General features: G+C 35.7%; 1 protein-coding gene and 1 long non-coding RNA gene across 2 annotated transcripts in view; both read right to left on the bottom strand.

The window, feature by feature from the left end:
• The window catches only part of GPC5 (glypican 5), a 1486194-nt gene that overhangs the window by 1018638 nt on the left and 447180 nt on the right, over positions 1–20376 (bottom strand). The window lies entirely within an intron of this gene.
• Positions 932–20376, bottom strand: part of LOC139036331 (uncharacterized) — a 55955-nt gene continuing 36510 nt past the window's right edge. The window contains exon 2 of the long non-coding RNA XR_011489064.1: positions 932–1557. This is a non-coding gene — a long non-coding RNA (uncharacterized lncRNA). The remainder of the gene's footprint in view (positions 1558–20376) is intronic.

Genomic DNA, 20376 nt, shown 5'->3' on the forward strand with positions numbered 1-20376 from the left:
TTTTAGAGAATCCAAAAGTTTTAAAGAAACTATGATTTTAGTAAAATGAAGTTACTTCAAAGAGTAACTAGAAATGATTCTAAGAGCACCTTCTTAAAGGTCCTGCTATCGTCTTTATTATTTTTTTTTCTATTATCTTCTCTCCAATTTCCTCCCTTGTTGCAGGTATTTATACCCAACAGCTAGAATTAGCTAGATGAATGTCTATGTAATTGATGCTCACCTAAGATTTTCATTTCATTGTTTAAATTCATAGTAGCACTTGCCCAAGGGCTACACATTCATTTAAAGAAATTAGAAAACAAAACTGAGCAGAAAAAAACTTTTAAAAATTTGTTTGTATAGTTCCCATATTTGGCAAAGTAATATCCAAACAACTCATTGACATTTTATTGAAAATTAAGATAGAAACAAACTGTAGAGACATGTTTGGGCTTCCCTGGTGGCTCAGAAGGTAAAGAATCTGCCTACAATGCGGAAGACATGGGTTCAATCCCTAGGTTGGGAAGATCCCTTGGAAAGGGAATGGCTACCCACTCCAGTAGTTTGATGTAATTTGTGTTGATAGCTTCAATATCAGAATCCCAGAATCAAAACATACAAAACAGTGGTTCCAAGTATCCTTCCCCAATATGCATATGTTTGACTTGAACATGCTGGATATTTTATCTTTTTAATGTTTTATTGTTTAATCAGCATTTTGTAAGGGCTTAATTTTAACACATGATCTTTTAACATTGTAATGACACTTAGTATTACTTAAAAGTAAATTTTAAACAAAATTTTACTCATTTTCAACTATATTTTATAGCACCTACATTTATTTTGCTAAAGATCCCATATACTACTATTATGTATAAATAGTAGCATTGAAATGGGAAACTGAGTTCTTGTTCATGGTGCCGAAAATTGAATTCTGCAAACTCGCAAACACCCATAAAGGGAAAGTTTATTTTAAAGGATAGAGATACTGAACAGCAACAACAAAAGTAGAAGTCATTGTGAAATTCTACAAATCTTACAAAGAAAGGTAACATCTTAAATTCAACTATTCAGGTTGCAAATAAAATATTTAAATACAACTCTTCCCTCAGTATCCAAAATTTTGGCATATAGGTCAATTCAGTCACTCAGTCATGTCTGACTCTCTGTGACCTTAAAGACTGCAAGCATGCCAGGCTTCCCTGTCCATCACCAACTCCCAGAGCTTGTTCAAACTCATGTCCATCTAGTCAGTGATGTCATCCAACCATCTCATCCTCTGTCATCCCCTTCTCCTCCTGCCTTTAATCTTTTCCAGCATCAGAGTCGTTTCCAAGGAGTTAGTTCTTCATATCAAGTGGCCAAAGTATCAGAGATTCAGCATCAATCCTTCGAATGAATATTCAGGACTGATTTCCCTTAGGATGGACTGGCTTGATCTCCTTTCAGTCCAAGGGACTCTCAAGAGTCTTCTCCAGCACCGCGGTTCAAAAGCATTAATTCTTTAGTGCTCAGCTTTCTTTATGGTCCAACTCTCACATCCATACATAGTAGCTCAGCTGGTAAAGAATCCACCTGCAATGCAGGAAACCCCAGTTCAATTCCTGGGTTGGGAAGAACTGCTGGAGAAGGAATAGGCTACCCACTCCATTATTCTTGGGCTTTCCTGGTGGCTGAGGTGGTAAAGAATCCACCTGCAATATGGGAGACCTGGACTCATTCCCTGGGTTGGGAAAATACCCTGGAAAAGAGAATGTTTACCCACTCCAGGATTCTGGCATATAGGTATAACTACACAAATAAGTAAGACACAAAATTTCTATTATCACTCATTCTAATAACCAATAACCTTATAAAAATTAAAATCAAATTTAATAAGAGTGAAATTAGTACATTCTTTGGCAAAAGTTTTTGCTCACACATAATCTTCAGTGCATACACAAATAATATTTGACAACTTCTAAATGATAAATAGTAATAAAATTGGACTGATCTTAATCAGTCATTTTGGTAACTATTTTGCTATTGTAAATAATGCAGTGGTTAATATTCATATATCAAAAGCTTTGTTATTGTCTCTGAGTTTTCCTTGAGAAGTTAAATCATGCACTATTATAAACTCATTTTATACTTGAGTGTGACTACAGTTATGCCTTCTATAATTCCTACAAACATTTGTGCAGATGCTTAATGTGCAGATATTTTATATATGTCCAGGGGGCATTCCTAGTTATAATATATGTTTGGAGGATACTGAGTTTACTATTTGTTTAATCAACCCTAATTATTATATTGTTTAGCTTCTCCATATCCAATTATATATTTAGTTTTCTTGGCAGGGGAAAAACTGAGCGGCACATTCACAGCTCCTATTACTGTTTGAATCTTATGCCCCTATATGTTGTCTGCAAACAGTTTTATTAAATGATGCTTGACATTTAAATATCACACTATTCAGCACATAAAAGTGTGTGAATGTTGTCATGATTTTGTTGCCAGGTGTATGCTCCAGCAGTAAAGTGATCCATTTTTAGTGCTTTTGAAAATCAACCATTATACTGCTTTTTAAATATTCTGATCGCTGTTTTAATTTATCTTGTACTTAGTGTATCTATTTTTCCATCTTCTTTCTTTATATTCTCTAAATCCCTTTAGCTTTTTCTTTTATTAACAATTGTAGGGGAGCAAGATTTGTTACCCCAAAATACATCCCTTTGATACAATGATTAATTTAGACTGAACATTTTTAAGTAATATGTAATTCAACATATTCCTTATTACCTCTTCTTACCTGCCTATAAGAACTTGTGTAAAAAGCCTGTTCCTGTTAGGGAACCATTGACTGAAACCACTGTCCTGGCCAGTCATGATAATGACCTCTTGCATGGATCATTTCACAACAAGAAGTCCCAGTGAGGAACAGGAAACTAACAAGCTTCCACCAGCCAGAAGAATTCCAGAGGAGCCAAAGGGAGGAGGAGATTTCAGCCCATGTTATGTACTACCAACCTCCCAGAATCCTTCTTGCTGGAATGCATCTTGGCTGATAGATGCATGCACCACCAAGAGGGACCCTGAGTCAGACCAAATATGGGCATCAGCAGGATGATTGTCCAGAGACAACTCAGAAACCAACCCTGTTACCATAAAACCTGAGACTGTCAGCCACATGGCAGAACAGTTCCCCTGGGTTCACTTACCCCGCTGCTGTTGACCTGGGCACCCCTTCCCCACAAAGCCTTTTGCTTTGTCAGTACATGTGTCTCCTAGGACAATTCATTTCCAAATGTTAGGTAAGAGGCCACTGTCAATTAAAAAAAAAAAAAACAAAAAAGAGCCCATTCTCAGGCCCTGGAAGGGATTCCCCTTTTAGTAACATTCCCAGAAAAGATCTATTACCAGAGATATCGACAAAGAATATAGGCCAGGTGTGGTGGGGAAAATTTGGACAGGCTAGAGATCAGAGTCTACTCATAATCTCATGTCTCTGTATCTCCCTGCAAACATTTATTTACCAAATATTTGCTTCTCCATCTCCAAGTGAATTGGCTTCCTTCCCTTTGAAACCCCAAACCAGTTTGCCTTCCCCAACATTCTCTTTTGTCTTTAGCTGAATATAGTATGAATTTTGGCCATTTTGGTGAAATATTTAATTTTTCTAGACCTCTATCATGCATACATGTTACTCAACTTCTGTTTGATTTTCTCCTGGTCACATGTCAATTTAATTCTTGGAGTAGCCAGAAGAACTTAGAAGTCCTCCATGACATAGAAGATGTTTACTTTTTAAGTTTTTTTTTTTACCAAACACAAGTTCATGTGCCCAACGCATAGCAAGGCCAAACAAAATGAAATGTCAGGATTTAGAGCAGAGAGAAGTTTGTTTATTGCAGGGCCAAGCAAGGAGAGCAGGTGGCTCATGCTCAAAAACCTTAAACTCCCCAATGATTTTGGAGGAGAAGTTTTTATAGGCAAAATTTGGTGTGAGGGCTCCAGGGTGTTTGGTTTTCTTCTAATTGGTTGATGGTGAAGCAACAGGGCAGTGTTCCAGGAATCCTCTGCTCAGCCTGAAGTTGCCAACCTCCACCTGGATGGGGGCCTTAGTTCTTACAGAAGAACTCAAAGATATTATGTACATAACTTGGGGAAGAATCAGGACCCTGCTCTAAGGCTGCACTACTGTTTCTTGACTGACCTCTTTTTCTGCATCCCCTTCCTTCCCTGATTAGCAACTGCTTTTATCTGCCCTCAGAGCAAGTCAAAGAGGTTGAATAAATCTTATTTCCTACAAACAAGAAATGGGGGACACAGGAAGTATTTGTATCTGAGAAGGCCCCACAGGATTCTGCTCAGCTTTTTTTTATTTTTTTGACTCAAATGAGAGATCAGTTTTTTTTACTCAAATGAGAGATCAGTTATCTATTAAAATTGTTATCCCAAATGATATATTTAGCTTTAATTTGTCATCTTATTTGTAATATTTTAGCTCATATATTTGCCATATTTTGCTGATCAAATTCTATGTCATTTCTTGTGTAATCTAGACTGTGCATGTCCTTTCTTAAACGCCTTAGAAGCTTTGTGTGCTTACTCACTCAGTCGTGTCCATCTCTTTGTGACCCCATGGACTGTAGCCCACCAGGCTCCTCTGTCCATGGGGATGCTCCAGGCAAGAATACTGGAGTGGGTTGCATTTCCTTCTCCAGGGGATCTTTCCAGGGATCAAACTCAGGTTTCTCCATTGTAGGTGGGTTCTTTACCATCTGTGCCACCAGGAATACTCAAATGTATATTTTCCTAATAATCTAATGAATAACATCAAATCTATCTTATATGGGCTTCCCTTGTGGCTCAGCTGGTAAAGAATCTGCCTGCAATGTGGGAGACCTGGGTTCAATCCCTGGGTTGGGAAGATATCCTGGAGAAGGGAAAGTATACCTGCTCTAGGATTCTGGCCTGGAGAATTCCATGGACTCTATAGTCCATGGAGTTGCAAAGAGTCAGACACGACTGAGCAAGTTTCACTTTTATTATCTTATATATTATATATAAGAAGGGGGATTTTAAAAAATAATAATTTCTCTCATCTTACCAAATCTTCTTGCCAAATCCTCCTATATTTTAAATTCAGATTGTAATTGTTACAATATTCCTCTTAGGTCATACATCTTCTCTCATGGAAATCACATTCTGATTCACATTTAGAGTGTATGTTTAAAAAAATTAGAATTAAATCTTGATTTACATTTATTACTGTGCCATTTTGACAGAGAATTTATATTCTTATTTCTCCAAAGTTTAGATTTTGATTCATGTGTTTAATTGGTTAAAAAATGTCTTTACATAAATCTTTCAGGAATGGTAACAAAAATGGTTTACTATCCAAGGCTTTTCATATTTGAAAATTCTGCCATTCATTTGTCTTCTCAATGTTCCTTGCTCACTGTACTTTTTTTTTGAGGACATCTTATACTGTTATATTTTCATTCCATCTTTGTTTCTGATATTTCTTAAAAAATAAAAGAATGATAGCACAAAGTCAATATCTTCTACACTTCATTTCTGCTTCCTGCAGTTATCTTTATAAAACATGATGTTTTCTCTTCTGTGATTTGTGAGCTATAGGCATTTTCCTCTATTATGTAAAAGAAACTAACTCTAGCCAAAGATGGAATGCTTCCACTCACTCAAAATTAAAAGAGGAGAGATGATTTCAGGCTGGGCCTGTTTCAGAAAAAAACAACAAAAACAACAACATCAGGTTTCCACCTTGATCCCTCACTGTTCATCTCCTTGCTGTGTGATTCTGACATCCAGCAAGACCCTGCAGGGACCTCCTAGGTACAAAAGCCCCTTGGTGCCCTCCATTTCTTATCTGCAGAAAAAAGCTTTAGTCTCCTAGTCCTTCTCTGAGTTCCAAGGAACAGGCACAAGCAATTACTAATTAGTGAAGTGAGGGAATTTAGAAGCAAAGGAAAAGCAGTCAAACAAGAAAAATAATGGTAGCTTAAACAATAGCTCAGCCATTAAACAACCCTAGTTCCTCCTCAAGGGGTATATATAACATCTGACACTTCTCTTTGAGTTATTCTACAGAAATTGAGACCCTCCTCACCCAGATGAAGGATGGTGACTACATGGTGACCAAAAAGCATATAGACCCTAGACTGGATAGAATCAGAAGGTTGATGATTAAGATTTCTATTACACCACCCTATTACATCACCACAAACCAATGAGAAAAAAAGTACACAAGCTGATTACACACCCTGAAACCCTCACCCTAATGTTGTCTTTAAAATCTTTTCCTTCTCTTAAAGTCAACAGGAATTTTGACTCTTTTTAGCTCGAGCTGCCCCTACTCCTTGATTGGCCTTACAATAACTTCTGAACTTTCCTTCACCACAATCCAATGTCAGGAGATTGGCTTTGATATGTGGCAGGAAAGTGGACCATCAGACTGGGTTCAGTAACAATTTTTCTCTCATATTTTAACCAGAAGGACTAGTTAACCTCTTGCTATATCTCTGTAACTTAACAGGCTATAGATAATAAGAGGGTATGCAAAGACCTTAGTCTGTTTCAGTGGGAAGTTTAAACTTGAACAACTAGGTAGTTGGTGGTATCACTACAGAGAAAAACATTATCAGAAGGCAACTCAGTGTTAGAAGTACAGACTCAGTTGCAGGTAGCAAACATGTTTGAGATTGTCACGATGTTCTATAAGTACAGTAAGGAATAAAAGCCATCTGCTTGACACAGTAGACAAACAGGAAAGAAAGAGATACAAAAGATAAAAGAAGAAATTAGAGTGATAGAGACTAACAATGGGAAAAACTGGTAGATACCACCTGGAACAACCTGTCAAAAGAAGCATCATCAGGAAGGAGATAAACTGAAATTATATACTACATGATAGGTTGCAATGAAAAATTTCAGCATCAATTCTGGGATATTCTTGTCAAAATGTAATTTAACTGAAGCTAATCACAAGGAAACATTAGAAGGCTTAAACTGAAGTACACCAAAAAGGAAAAAAAAATGTAAAAAGGAAGGAAGGAAAGGAGGAAAGTGGGATGGGAAGGGAGGAAAAAAGAAAAGAACACATGGGCTAGAAATTTTCAAATGCCATGGTCAAGTTAAGGAAAGTTTGAAGATTTCTTCCTGATAAAAGGCACCAAAAACACTTTACTCTTAAAAACTATGCACAATTTTGAATTTGATATTTTTGTTGTTATTGGAACTATCATTGAAACTTTAATAGAGGTCTGAGGATTAGATGGAACAAATGTCTTCATGTTAATTTCCTGGTGTTGATGGTTGTATTTCACATATATTGTGCATAAATGCATGTGCATAATGTACAAACTTTTTTTTATATGTGTATTTGTGTATACAGTGAAGTAGGATTTTTCAACCATGGCATTAACAGTATTGACATTTGGGACCAGTTAAGCCATCCCTTCATGGCAAACGAATGGGGAACAGTGGAAACAGTGGCTGACTTTATTTTGGGGGGCTCCAAAATCACTGCAGATGGTGAATGCAGCCATGAAATTAAAAGATGCTTCCTCCTTGGGAGGAAAGTTATGACCAACCTAGACAGCATATTAAAAAGCAGAGACATTACTTTGCCAACAAAGGTCTGTTTAGTCAAGGCTATTGTTTTTCCAGAGGTCATGTATGGATGTGAGAGTTGGACTAAAAAGAACGCTGAGCGCTGAAGAATTGGTGCTTTTGAACTGTGGTGTTGGAGAAGACTCTTGAGAGTCCCTTGGACTTCAAGGAGATCCAACCAGTCCATCCTAAAGGAGATCAGTCCTGGGTGTTCATTGGAAGGACTGATGCTGAAGGTGAAACTCCAATACTTTGGCCACCTGATGAGAAGATCTGACTCATTTGAAAAGACCCTGATGCTGGGAAAGATTGAGGGCAGGAGGAGAAGGGGACAACAGAGGATGAGATGGTTGGATGGCATCACCAACTTAATGAACACGAGTTTGGGTAAACTCTGGTAGTTGGTGATGGACAGGGAGGCCTGGTGTGCTGCAGCTCATGGCGTCGCAAAGAGTCGGACACGACTGAGAGACTGAACTGAACTGAGCTGAACTCTGTTGTGGGGACTTCCTGTGAGTTGTAAGGTATTGAGCAATATGCCTGGCCTCTCAACAAATGCCAGTAGCATCTTTTCCCTTCTCCCCCCACCTGCTGCTCCAAGTTAACAATCAAAAATGTTTTCAGATACTATTAAATTTTCTTAGAGGGCAAAATTGCCCTTGGGTTAAGAATTGCAACTGAGTATTTGGGGATAATGGGTCATCAGGTTGGCAGCTTAATATTCAATGGTTCAAGAAAAAAGGAAACTCATAAAAGTTTAAATTGAAAAAAGTACAGAAAGACAACAATTTATAAACAGTACCCTCAATATGGTAAAAAACAAACATACAGATAAATTTTAACAGAAACATAAGAAATAAAAAAAAAAAAACATACATGAAAGCAATGATACAGATGATGGCTTTTTCTTATAAAGTAAATGAACCTAGAAAACAAAGAAATGATGAAAGAAAAAGTGTAAAAAAAGATTTCTGTAATAAAACTATCCCTCAAAGAGGAAACTAAAATTAGGACATTTTCAGAAAAAAAGTTTAATTTGTTATCAGCCAACTTGCAATACAAGAAATGCTAACAAAAGTTTTTCAAGCTGAAGAGAAAAGACATAAAATTAAAATTATAAATTAGAAGAACAAGTGAAAAACATAGAAATAATAAGTATGAGGACAAATATACAAGACTAGACTTTTCATTTGAAAGGCAATAGTCTGTTTAAAAGAAAGGATAACATTTCATGATGGGGTTTATGATTATATACATAAAATTGTATTACAAAATATATCACAAAGGACAGACAAGAAATAAAGGAAATGTACTTTTGTCAATTTTCTACATTGTGTTTGAGGTAGTAAATTACTGCTACATAGAATTTAGTGACATGTACACACTGTTATATTTGAAATAGATAACCAACAAGGATCAATTGTGTAGTACAGGGAACTCTGCTCAGGACTCTGTAACAACCTAACTGGGACAAGAATATCAAAAAGAATAGATACATGTACCTGTATAACTGAATCCTTTTGCTATACACCTGAAACTAACACAACTCTACTCCAGTATAAAATAAAACATTCTAATATAAAATAAAATGCTTAAACTATATAGAATATAAAATAAAGTGTTTAAAAAATAATTTAGATTCAGTTCAGTTCAGTTGCTAAGTCATGTCTGACTCTTTGTGACCCCATGGACCGCAGCACACCAGAACCCAGCACACTGGGACCAGGCCTCCCAGTCCATCACCAACACCCGGAGATTACCCAAACTCATGTCCACTGAGTCAGTGATGCCATCCAACCATCTCATCCTCTATTGCCCCCTTCTCCTCCTGCCTTCATCTTTCCCAGCATCAGGGTCTTCTCAAATGAGTCAGATCTCCTCATCAGGTGGCCAAAGTACTGGAGTTTCAGCTTCAACATCAGTCCATCCAATGAACACTCAGACTGATCTCTTTTAGGATGGACTGGTTGGATCTCCTTGCAGTCCAAGGAACTCTCAAGAGTCTTCTCCAACACCACAGTTCAAAAGCACCAATTCTTCATTGCTCAGCTTTCTTTATAGTCCAACTCTCACATCCATACATGACCACTGGAAAAACCATGGCCTTGACTAGACAGACCTTTGTTGGCAAAGTAATGTCTCTGCTTTTTAATATGCTGTCTAGGTTGGTCATAACTTTCCTTCCAAGGAGTAAGCGTCTTTTAATTTCATGGCTGCAATCACCATCTGCAGTGATTTTGGAGCCCCCCCCAAAAAAGTCAGCCACTGTTTCCCCATCTATTTGCCATGTTGTGATGGGACTGGATGCCATGATCTTAGTTTTCTGAATGATAAGCTTTAAGCCAACTTTTTCACTCTCCTCTTTCACTTTCATCAAGAGGCTCTTTAGTTCTTCACTTTCTCCCATAAGGGTGGTGTCGTCTGCATATCTGAGGTTATTGATATTTCTCCCAGCAATCTTGATTCCAGTTTATGCTTCTTCCAGCCCAGTGTTTCTCACGATGTACTCTGCATAGAAGTTAAATAAGCAGGGTGACAATATACAGCCTTGACATACTCCTTTTCCTATTTGGAACCAGTCTGTTGTTCCATGTCCAGTTCGAACTCTTGCTTCCTGACCTGCATACAGGTTTCTCAAGAGGCAGATCAGGTGCTCTGGTATTCCCATCTCCTTCAGAATTTTCCACAGTTTATTGTGATCCACACAGTCTAAGGCTTTGGCATAGTCAATAGAGCAGAAATAGATGTTTTTCTGGAACTCTCTTTCTTTTTCGATGATCCAGTGGATATTGGCGATTTGATCTCTGGTTCCTCTGCCTTTTCTAAAACCAGCTTGAACATCTGGAAGTTCTCGGCTCATGTATTGTTGTATCCTGGCTTGGAGAATTGTGAGCATTACTTTACTAGCATGTGAGATGAGTGCAATTGTGCGGTAGTTTGAGCATTCTCTGGGATTTCCTTTCTTAGGGACGGGAATGAAAACTGACCTTTTCCAGTCCTCTGGCCACTGCTGAGTTTTCCAAATTTTCTGGCATATTGAGTGCAGCACTTTCACAGCATCATCTTTCAGGATTTGAAATAGCTCAACTGGAATTCCATCACCTCCACTAGCTTTGTTTGTAGTGCTGCTTCCTAAGGCCCACTTGAATTCACATTCCAGGCAGTCTGGTTCTAGGTGAGTGATCAATACCATTGTGATTATTGGGTCATGAATATATTTTTTGTACAGTTCTTCTGTGTATTCTTGCCACCTCTTCTTAATATCTTCTGCTTTTGTTAGGTCCATACCATTTCTGTCCTTTATTGAGCCATTTTTGCATGAAATGTTTCCTTGGTATCTCTAATTTTCTTGAAGAGATCTCTAGTCTTTCCCATTCTGTTGTTTTCCTCTATTTCTTTGAACTGATTGCTGAGGAGGGCTTTCTTATCTCTCCTGGCTATTCTTTGGAACTGTGCATTCAAATGGGAACATCTTTCCTTTTTTCCTTTGCTTTTCAGTTCTCTTCACTTCACAGCTATTTGTAAGGCCTCCTCAGACAACCATTTTGCCTTTTTACATTTCTTTTCCATGGGGATGGTCTTGATCCCTGTCTCCTATACAATGTTATGAACTTCCGTCCATAGTTCATCAGGCTCTCTATCAGATCCAGTCCCTTAAATCTATTTCTCACTTCCACTGTATAGTCATAAGGGATTTGATTTAGGTCATACCTGAATGGTCTAGTGGTTATCCCTACTCTCTTCAGTTTACGTCTGAATTTGGCAATAAGGAATTCATGATCTGAGCCACGGTCAGTTCCTGGACTAATCATCAGAGAAAGTCAAATCAAAACTAGAGTAGATATCACTTCACATCTATTAGGATAGGTATTAGCTTAAAAAGTGTGAAAAAAAATGTGGAAAAAAGGAACCTTGAGCACTACTAGTAGGAATGTAAACTGTGACAGTCATGATGGAAAATGGAATGAAAATTTCTCAAAAATTAAAAATACAACTACCTTATGGTCCAACCATCTTACTTATGAATATATACCCAAAGGAACTGAGATCAGTAGCATAAAGAAATATGTGCAGTACCAGGTTCACTTGGAGGAGGAAACGGCAATCCACTCCAGTATTCTTGCTGGGAAATCCAATAGACAGAGGATTGTGCTAGGCTGCAGGCCACGGGGTTGCAAGGAGTTGGAGACGAGTTAGCGACTGAACCCTACACACACCATATTCACTGCAGCATTATTCACATTAGTCAAGAAATAGTAACAAACTAAATATCTGTCAGTGGATAAAAAAACTTTAAAAAGTAACACATATACAACAGTGGAATATCATTCAGCCTTAAAAAATAAGGAAATTCTATCCTTTGTTACAACGCAGGTGAACATGGAGCACTTTGTGCTAAGTGAAATAAGCAAATGATAAAGAAAAATACTGCTTGATTTCACTTATATGTGAATAAAAAAAATTAAAGCTAAACTCATAGTAACAAAAAGTAAAACGGTGGCTACCAGAAGGTGGGTCTTGAGATTAAATTGAAATAAAGGAAAATAGAATGATGATTGCCAGAGCCTGGGGGGTGGGAGTCATACAAAGTTGTTGCCTAATGGGTACAGAGTTTCAGTTATTTAAGATGAAAAGAGTTTAAAGATGGACAGAGGTAATGGTTGCACAGCAATATAAATATGCTAAATTCTGTTGAACTATATATTTAAAAATGGATAAGATGGTTATGTTTTATGTTACATGCCTTCTATCACAAAAAGAAACAATAATAACGTTCATCATCATAGGCCATCTGCTGAGCCAAATATTAAAGTCTAAATAAATTGCAGGTGCTGGATCTTACATAACATTTTCTGACCAGAGTAACATTTAATATGAAATCAATACCATAATAGATACCTAGAAGCTCCCCAATATTTGTAAATGAAAGAAAACACTTTTTAAGTCTCTCATAGTTCATAAAAGATATCAAAAGGGAATTTAGAAAATGATGAAATATCACAAAATAATATCATTTACGGGGTGAAATTAAATGTGTTTTGAGAGGATAGTGTATCATATAAAATGTTTATGATAGAAAAACATATGTTTAAAAATCACCTAAGAGGATTATAAGCAAATTAAGCAACAAGAAGATGGAAAAATAAAGTAATAGAGACAATGGAAGAAATAAATGCAATTGAAAAATACTAGGAAATATTTGCAAAGTGAAGCATTGCCTTTTGGAAAAGATTCACAAAATTTTTTAAACCTTAGCAAGACTAATTTTAAAAAGGTGTAAAAGATGAAATATTATTTAAGATCCTGCAGGTACTCAGATGATAACAACTGAATATTATGAACAACTTCATGTTCATAAATTTGACAGATTAGATAATGTTCTTCAAATTACCAAGCTTATTAAGAAGAACAAGACAAATTGAATTGTTCTACATCTATAAATAAATTAAATTCACAGTTTGAAAACTTTAGTCATAGATTAATGAATTCTAGAGAACATTTAAGGAAGAAATAATGGCAATTATACATAACCCCTTTCAGAAAGTAGACAAACTACTACATACTAAATATATTAACTTGGTTTACAAATTCAGCACCACTCTTATACCAAAATATGGCAGAGATGTTACATGCAAAAGTTCTTTTAAAATATTAGAAAATCAAATTCAGCAAATAAGATAATGAATGTATTATGAGTAGGTGAAACTTACTGTACTAATCAAAGGACATTTTAATATCCAAAAAAATAAATCAATGTATTTGAACTTACTAACAGAATTTTAAAAAAAGACACACCCATATGATCTTAATAGATGGAGAAACACTTTTGAAAAATAAGTATTCATTCATCAGAAGTTCTCAGAGCATATTAAACATAGAAGGAAACTTTCTGAGTCTTGTAGAGGGTCTGCTACATACTACTACTGGTTATACTTAATGATTATATATTGAATGAACTCTCCCTAATATTGGAAATGAGGCAATCATGTTTCTCTTTGCAACTTCTACTTAACATTGTGCAGGAAGTCTGAACCAGCACAATAAGCAAGAAAAATGAATAAAGTAAAAAATTTGGAAAAGAAGCCAAAGAAATGTTTTATTACCAGAGATGATCATTTACACAGAAACCCATAAGAAATTTATAATAGAGGACACACAATCAATATGTAAAAAAAGTGGTATTTCAACATGCACTTCTATTTACTAGCATCAAAAAATAATTTAACCAAAAATTCATAAAAAAAATTTCTCTAAAAACCATTAACCATTGCTGTGAGAAATTAAATAAGATCTAACTCCATATCCATGAATTAAAAGACTAAAGACTCTATTGAGACTCAATAGGCTCTATTGACACAATGCAGAAGACCCAGATTTGATCCCTGGATCAGGAAGATCTTCTGGAAAAGAGGAAGTTGACCCACTCCAGTATTCTTGCCTGGAGAATCCCATGGACAGAGGAGCCTGGTGGACTGCAGTCCATGGGGTCGCGGTAAGTCAGATACAACTGAATGACTAACACTTTCACTTTTATAAGAAAATACATCAAGACGATTCAAATTGGAAAGGATAAATCTTTCCAACAAAAGGGAATAAAAGAAGTGTATAAACACAGAGGAAAAAATAAAAAAACTTAAATTCTATATCACATGATGTATGTGTTTTGTGCTCAGTCGCAACTTAAATTTCAGGTGTCTGCGAGATTTGAGTGTGAAGTCTAAAGCTATAGCGATTCTAGAATAAAGCTGTAAAGCTTGAGATGCTATCTCCCTCATCTTAGGAAAGGAAAGGTTTTTATTTATTTTTAAGGATAAATATATATATAACAATAAATGTACAAGAAGAACAATTAATAACAGAATTTCTTTTTAAAAAAGTTCTGCTAAAAGACTGTTAAAGGACAAGTCATGAACATATTCAGTACATACCTGACAAACAGCTTATATTCTATATAGGTAAAGAAATTCTACACATCAATAATAAAGACAACCAAATTTATAAATAATCAAAGGACTTAGGTACTTCAAAAGAAAAGATATACAAACGACCAAGATACATATGAAAATGTGCTCAACATCTTACATCAGGTGGAAATTGCAAATTGACACCACAAAGAGATACTACCTCCTCCCTTGAAATGGAAAAAAAATGACAACACTAAATATTGATGAATATTTTAATTCATCAATATTTTAATTAATCTTCCATCAGCTCTTTTAATTTGCTGATGGAAGATTAAAATAATGTATAAAGTCTTGAAAACTGTTCACATTTTTCAATAAAGTTAAATATACAAATATATCATTCAGCAATTCTACTCCTAGGCATTTACACAAAAGAAATGCAAATATCTTCTCAAAAAGGCTTTTACACATTTTTTGCAACATTACTAAAAGTAACTGACTTGTTGGGAAAAAACTAATGTCCATCAACAGAAAAATGGATAAAATTGATAAAAAAAAAAATCTTCCAGTATACCCATGTTATGGAATACTACTTGTTAATAAAAATAATAAACTACCAATTTATGCAGCATGAATGGATATCAAGCATGTGTGGAATGAAAACAGATGCAAAATACATAAAGTACAAGAACATAGTAACCAATCCTTGGCGACAGACTTCAGAAATGACATTCCCTCTGGGAGTTAGGGGACAACTGGAAAGGGCCAAAGGGAACTTTCTTGGGTGTGGAACTATTCTGTATTTTGATCCAGATTTGGCTACAAGTGTGTGTGGGCTTCCCACGTAATGTCTGTGGTAAAGAGCCCACCTGTCAATGCAGTACCTGTAAGAGATGCAGTTTGCATCCCTGGGTCAAGAAGAACCCCTGCAAGAGGGCACGGCAAACAAGTCCAGTATTCTTGCCTGGAGAATACAACGACAGAGGAGGCTGGTGGGCTTCACCATACAGGGGGTCGCCAAGAGCCAGACACGGCTGAAGCAACTTAGCACAGACAGACAAGGGTGCATATACTACCTAAAACTCACTGACTTAAACATTTAACATTAAATCCATGCTTTTCAATACACACAAGTTTTCTTAGTAAGCTAATGTTTAAAAAAAGAATAATGTTAAAAAAATAATGAAAAGCTAAGATTGAAAACTCAGTAGCTAAACTGAATCATTAAAGAAAGTATAATATCTAAAAAAGTAGTTCAAGTGTATTAGGGATAGAAGCAACAAAATTCATTTTAAGTCTTCAGAGTTAAGGCATTTTAGAATACCACAAAACCTGAGGTTTACATCAAGAAATCAATCATATTTTCCTTTTTTCATGTCCTAGTAATAACTGCTTTGGTTGCATTAATCAAGGATTTGATTCTGTATGTTAACATTATTAGAGATTACTGCCAATTTTGACTCTTAATCATATATCCAATTTAGAATGTTGCTATTACTTCACAGTAGAAAGTACCATGATTAGCACAAAGTGAGTAGTCTTTACACCATCAGGACTAATTTTCCATAACTCTATTATATCAGGAAAGAGTGACTGATTTTATATGCATATGCGGGTGTAGACTGTCATGGTTGTAATGGGTAGTGGCAAAGTACACATTTTACAGATATTTTAAAGGAAGATTAAACAAGACTTCACTGCTTAGATATGACTACAATGTTAAGAGCTGAAAAGTCAATGAAGTTTGAAGCTATTTTTTTTTTTTTTGCTTTTTTCCATAGTTACATGAAACTAGTTAGAAAAGCATATTAAAACTCACCTTACAGAAGATAAAATCTTTCAGTGTTTATTATCTACCTTGTTGATTTTAACATATTTTCTGAAATTTAGACTAAAGTTTGAAAACAGGATAAAAACTATTCAAATGTACGTTTTTTAAAAAAACAGCAGCATGGAATTTCAATGAAATTATGCTTTCACTGTGTGATGTGATTGCTCTTTAATATATTCATATTTCTAGGCAATGTACAATAGTTAATATCTTAGAGATGTTATGGGAATGGCTATCCTCTCCAATATTCTTGGCTGGAGAACTCCATGGACAGAGGATTCTGGTATGCTACAGGGGTCATAAAGGGTTGGACATGACTTTTTCAGAGAGTAAAGAAAAATCAAGTGTGCCTTGACATGTGCTGAATTCTTATTTTTATCATTAACTGGTAAGGCTAGAAACTAAATTCCCATTTTTTTCAATGAAGTTTGAAAATACATCTATCAATAGTATGGATCTGAGGCTATAATTTTACATATATTTTTAGAAGTGAAATTAAGTAGTTGAAATATTCCAGTTCTTTATTAAAATGAATTTAACTCAGAATACATTGAATGGAGAATATTTGTTGTTGCTGCTCTTGTTTGAAATTTTCAGTAAATTTTATTTCTAGTTCAAAAGCTAAATGTATTGCTCCCATTAAACTATTAATAGTATAACAACTATTAGTTCATGGAAAAATTTAATTGGTTATACTGTAACTTTTTTTCCTACTTTATATAGAACACTGACACCCATTCTTGGCTCAAGCAGTGGAGGAATTGGAAAGCAAAAAAGTAAGTGCATAAATAAACCTAACAGCAGAGATTTCAGAAAAAAAAATGACGATAGTGAAATTGGAAGACGTAAGGAAAGCTATTTATGTTACTCTGAGGAATACAAATCAATAAAAGTTCATGGCTGAAAGGTTCTCATTGATTGGAACACACTGGTAGCACAGTAATTTCAAAACCCAATGTAGGGTTTGCCAACCACACCACATTTTCTGATTGTATCCAATAAAATGTTATGACCTCAAAACAGCTATCTCTAGTCTAAGCTTTCTTGAATGACTTCATTTTTATTCTAACATGACTAAGCTGAAATCAGGACACTTGTAATATGGTTTCAAAGAATTATAAAATCTTTTTATATTTAAAAGTTGACTTCATGAATGTTGTTGTTGGAAAATATTCACCATTTAGAGGTGTGGTAAAAAATAATACAAATACTTGATTATATCTATAGAAATTCCTTAAATTTTCTACAAATGCAGTTTGTTACAGGATACACCTTACTTATCCTCTGTTAATGCTTTAGACATCTTGAGCCCAGTGGATGTCACTGTAAGTCACTTCATAATGCAATGCCTGTGTAGTCTTTTAATAAGGTCTTAGTATAAGAGTGTGTGTGCATCCTGAGTTGCTTCAGTCCTGTCCAGCTCTTTGCGATCCTATCGGCTGTAGCCTGCTCCACTGCGCATGGGATTCCCCAGGTAACAACACTGGAGTGGGTTCCGATGTCCTCTTCCATGGGATCTTTCCAGCCCAGGAATCGAACCTGCATCTCCTGTGACTCCTACACTGTAGGCGGATTCTTTACCGCTGAGCCACTGGGGAAGCCCATCGTATAAGAGCAGGGAATCACTTTTCTAAACGGTACTTTAGATTCTATGCTGCTTTATAAAATGTCCCTTCTGTAAGTACTTTTGATCAGTATATCTGCCAAATCAATTACAATACTTTAACTGAAAAAAAAGAATAAAGCCTCTCCAGAAGGAAAAATCTCATCTACAACAAGCCTTGTATTCCAAGAGAAAAAGAAATACCAAACGATGGCTTGAGGAATTAGAGACTGGATATCAAACTTTCTTGAATAAATATGTAGTGTTTCTCAAATGAACAACTTAGCATTATTTTCATGACTTTTAAGGTATATTCCATTAACTTACCATGCGATACATTGCTCAACCTACAGATTTATACAGCATTCAAGGGAGAACCGTGTTAATGAAATGTAACCTATATATAAAAAAAAATACTAATGAGCCACCACACTAAATGTCAGCTACACAAGTGCAGACCCTTTGGTCACTTCATTCAGTGCTCTTCTCCTGATGCTGAGAACAGTGTCAGTCCTGGAGTAGACATTCCATAAATGTTTGTTAATGAGTGAATACATATTGAGTCCTCCAAGCTCTGCATTATTTCATTAATGCATTTTAAATCCTATGGGGCATTATCTGGGTATCATGGCTTAAGTGTTTAAACATATTGTTTCCTTTGCCAGGAACAGTACTTTTCCCCACCTCATTCATCAGGTCTCAGCCCAAATGTCATTTTCCTGATGGACGAAGCCTGGGTTACATGTCACTATTACATGCATTCATAGCATTCATAGAATTCATGCATTCTTTATCATCATATCACATTTTATCTATAAGTTTATTTATGTATATTCTCCACAAGACCAAGCCCCAAAAGGGCAGGTGGGTATTTAGCTTATATTCCTTGGACTCAAATAATTTTTTCAATTGTGCAAAACATTAATAAGTGTAGAAACTAAAATGCAAATAAATAAATACAGGAATACACAAAACAGAAAATACAACTTTAGTGCAGACCTACAGTGGAACTTCAGCTAAAATACAACAGTCAGATTTTTCTATTATCTGGAGATATATCAAACAAATGGAACGTGAAAAATCAAAAAGGAAAAGCATTGGCATTCTTCAGTTAGACTTAAAACAAACAAACAAAAAAACTTAGAACAAAAGGAAAGAGGATCAAATTCTATAAAATAAAGTTGAGAACATTTTAAACTCTTCACCAAAACATGAAATACTGTAAGGTAGGGACAACCTTAAAGTTTGAAATGCAGTATGATAGGGAAGATGAGGCTTGTTGTTAACTAGTATAGGAAACAGGTCACTCATTACATTTAGATGTTGCAGAGGCAACATTAAATCCCCTACAGTAAGCTTATCAACTTTGGCACACTTGACATTTTGTTGTTTTTTTTTTTTACACTTGACATTTTGAACTGGAAAATTCTTTGTTATGACACCAAAAATGGCTCCAGACATCGAAGACTGACACCCGAGGGGTAAAGTTGCCCATGACTGTTCTACAGTATTAAGGCTTGTGTTCATGCTTAGTTGCTAAGTCATATCTGACTCTGTAACCCCATGAACTGTATCCCACCAGGTTCCTCAGTCCATGGGATTTCCCAGGCAAGAGGAATGGGTTGCTATTTCCTCCTCCAGGCGATCTTCCTGACCCAGGGATTGAACCTGGGTCTCCTGCGTCTCCTGAATTGCCAGTCAACTTCCTTACCACTAGCACCACCTAGGAAGCCCAGTATTAAGGCATATTTAAAACTAAAAGCATAGAAGAGAAAGTGATGGCTTTGTAGTCAATATGATATTTATATTGCATCACTAAACTTTGAATATGTTATCCCTACAAATTATTTGTATTGTATATTTCAAATAAATACTGAGCTGAAACACCTCTGTTTTAAGATAGAAAGCAATAAAAATACATAATTAAATGTCCAGCTTGGCATATTGGAAGAGAGTACAAACAAATCTAAATTCCTAACTCATCTTTGTCCCTACCTCATTAGACTTTGAGCAAATCTCCTTAAATTTTGTCCCTCATTTTCCTCATCTTTAAATTGAAGGCATGAATGACTTGATGTTCTAATCACTTTCAGCTCTAATATTCCATAGTTATATGATACCAATTCATGCATATTTGAGAAGCAATTAAATAAAAACAACCACCCCTTCTTGATACATGCATCAGAGCTGATATTAAACATAAAAGATTTTATAGGCTGTGTGATTTTTGGAGTTTTCTCTTTATCAAAAGATATTAATTGAAAATGCCTGAAATTCTACTACTAGAAACTGGCATTTTGTTTCTTTGACTTAAGGCAATAATTTTCAAACTATGCTTTATAGATACTCAGAGCTATATGTTAGAGGGCAGATAAGCAGGTAATGCTCCAGACCTCCTCCAACAATTCAAACAGAATACAGGAGCACTCATCATTTTA

Source organism: Odocoileus virginianus, chromosome 8 (genome assembly GCF_023699985.2).
Source record: "Odocoileus virginianus isolate 20LAN1187 ecotype Illinois chromosome 8, Ovbor_1.2, whole genome shotgun sequence".
Lineage (NCBI taxonomy): Eukaryota > Metazoa > Chordata > Mammalia > Artiodactyla > Cervidae > Odocoileus > Odocoileus virginianus.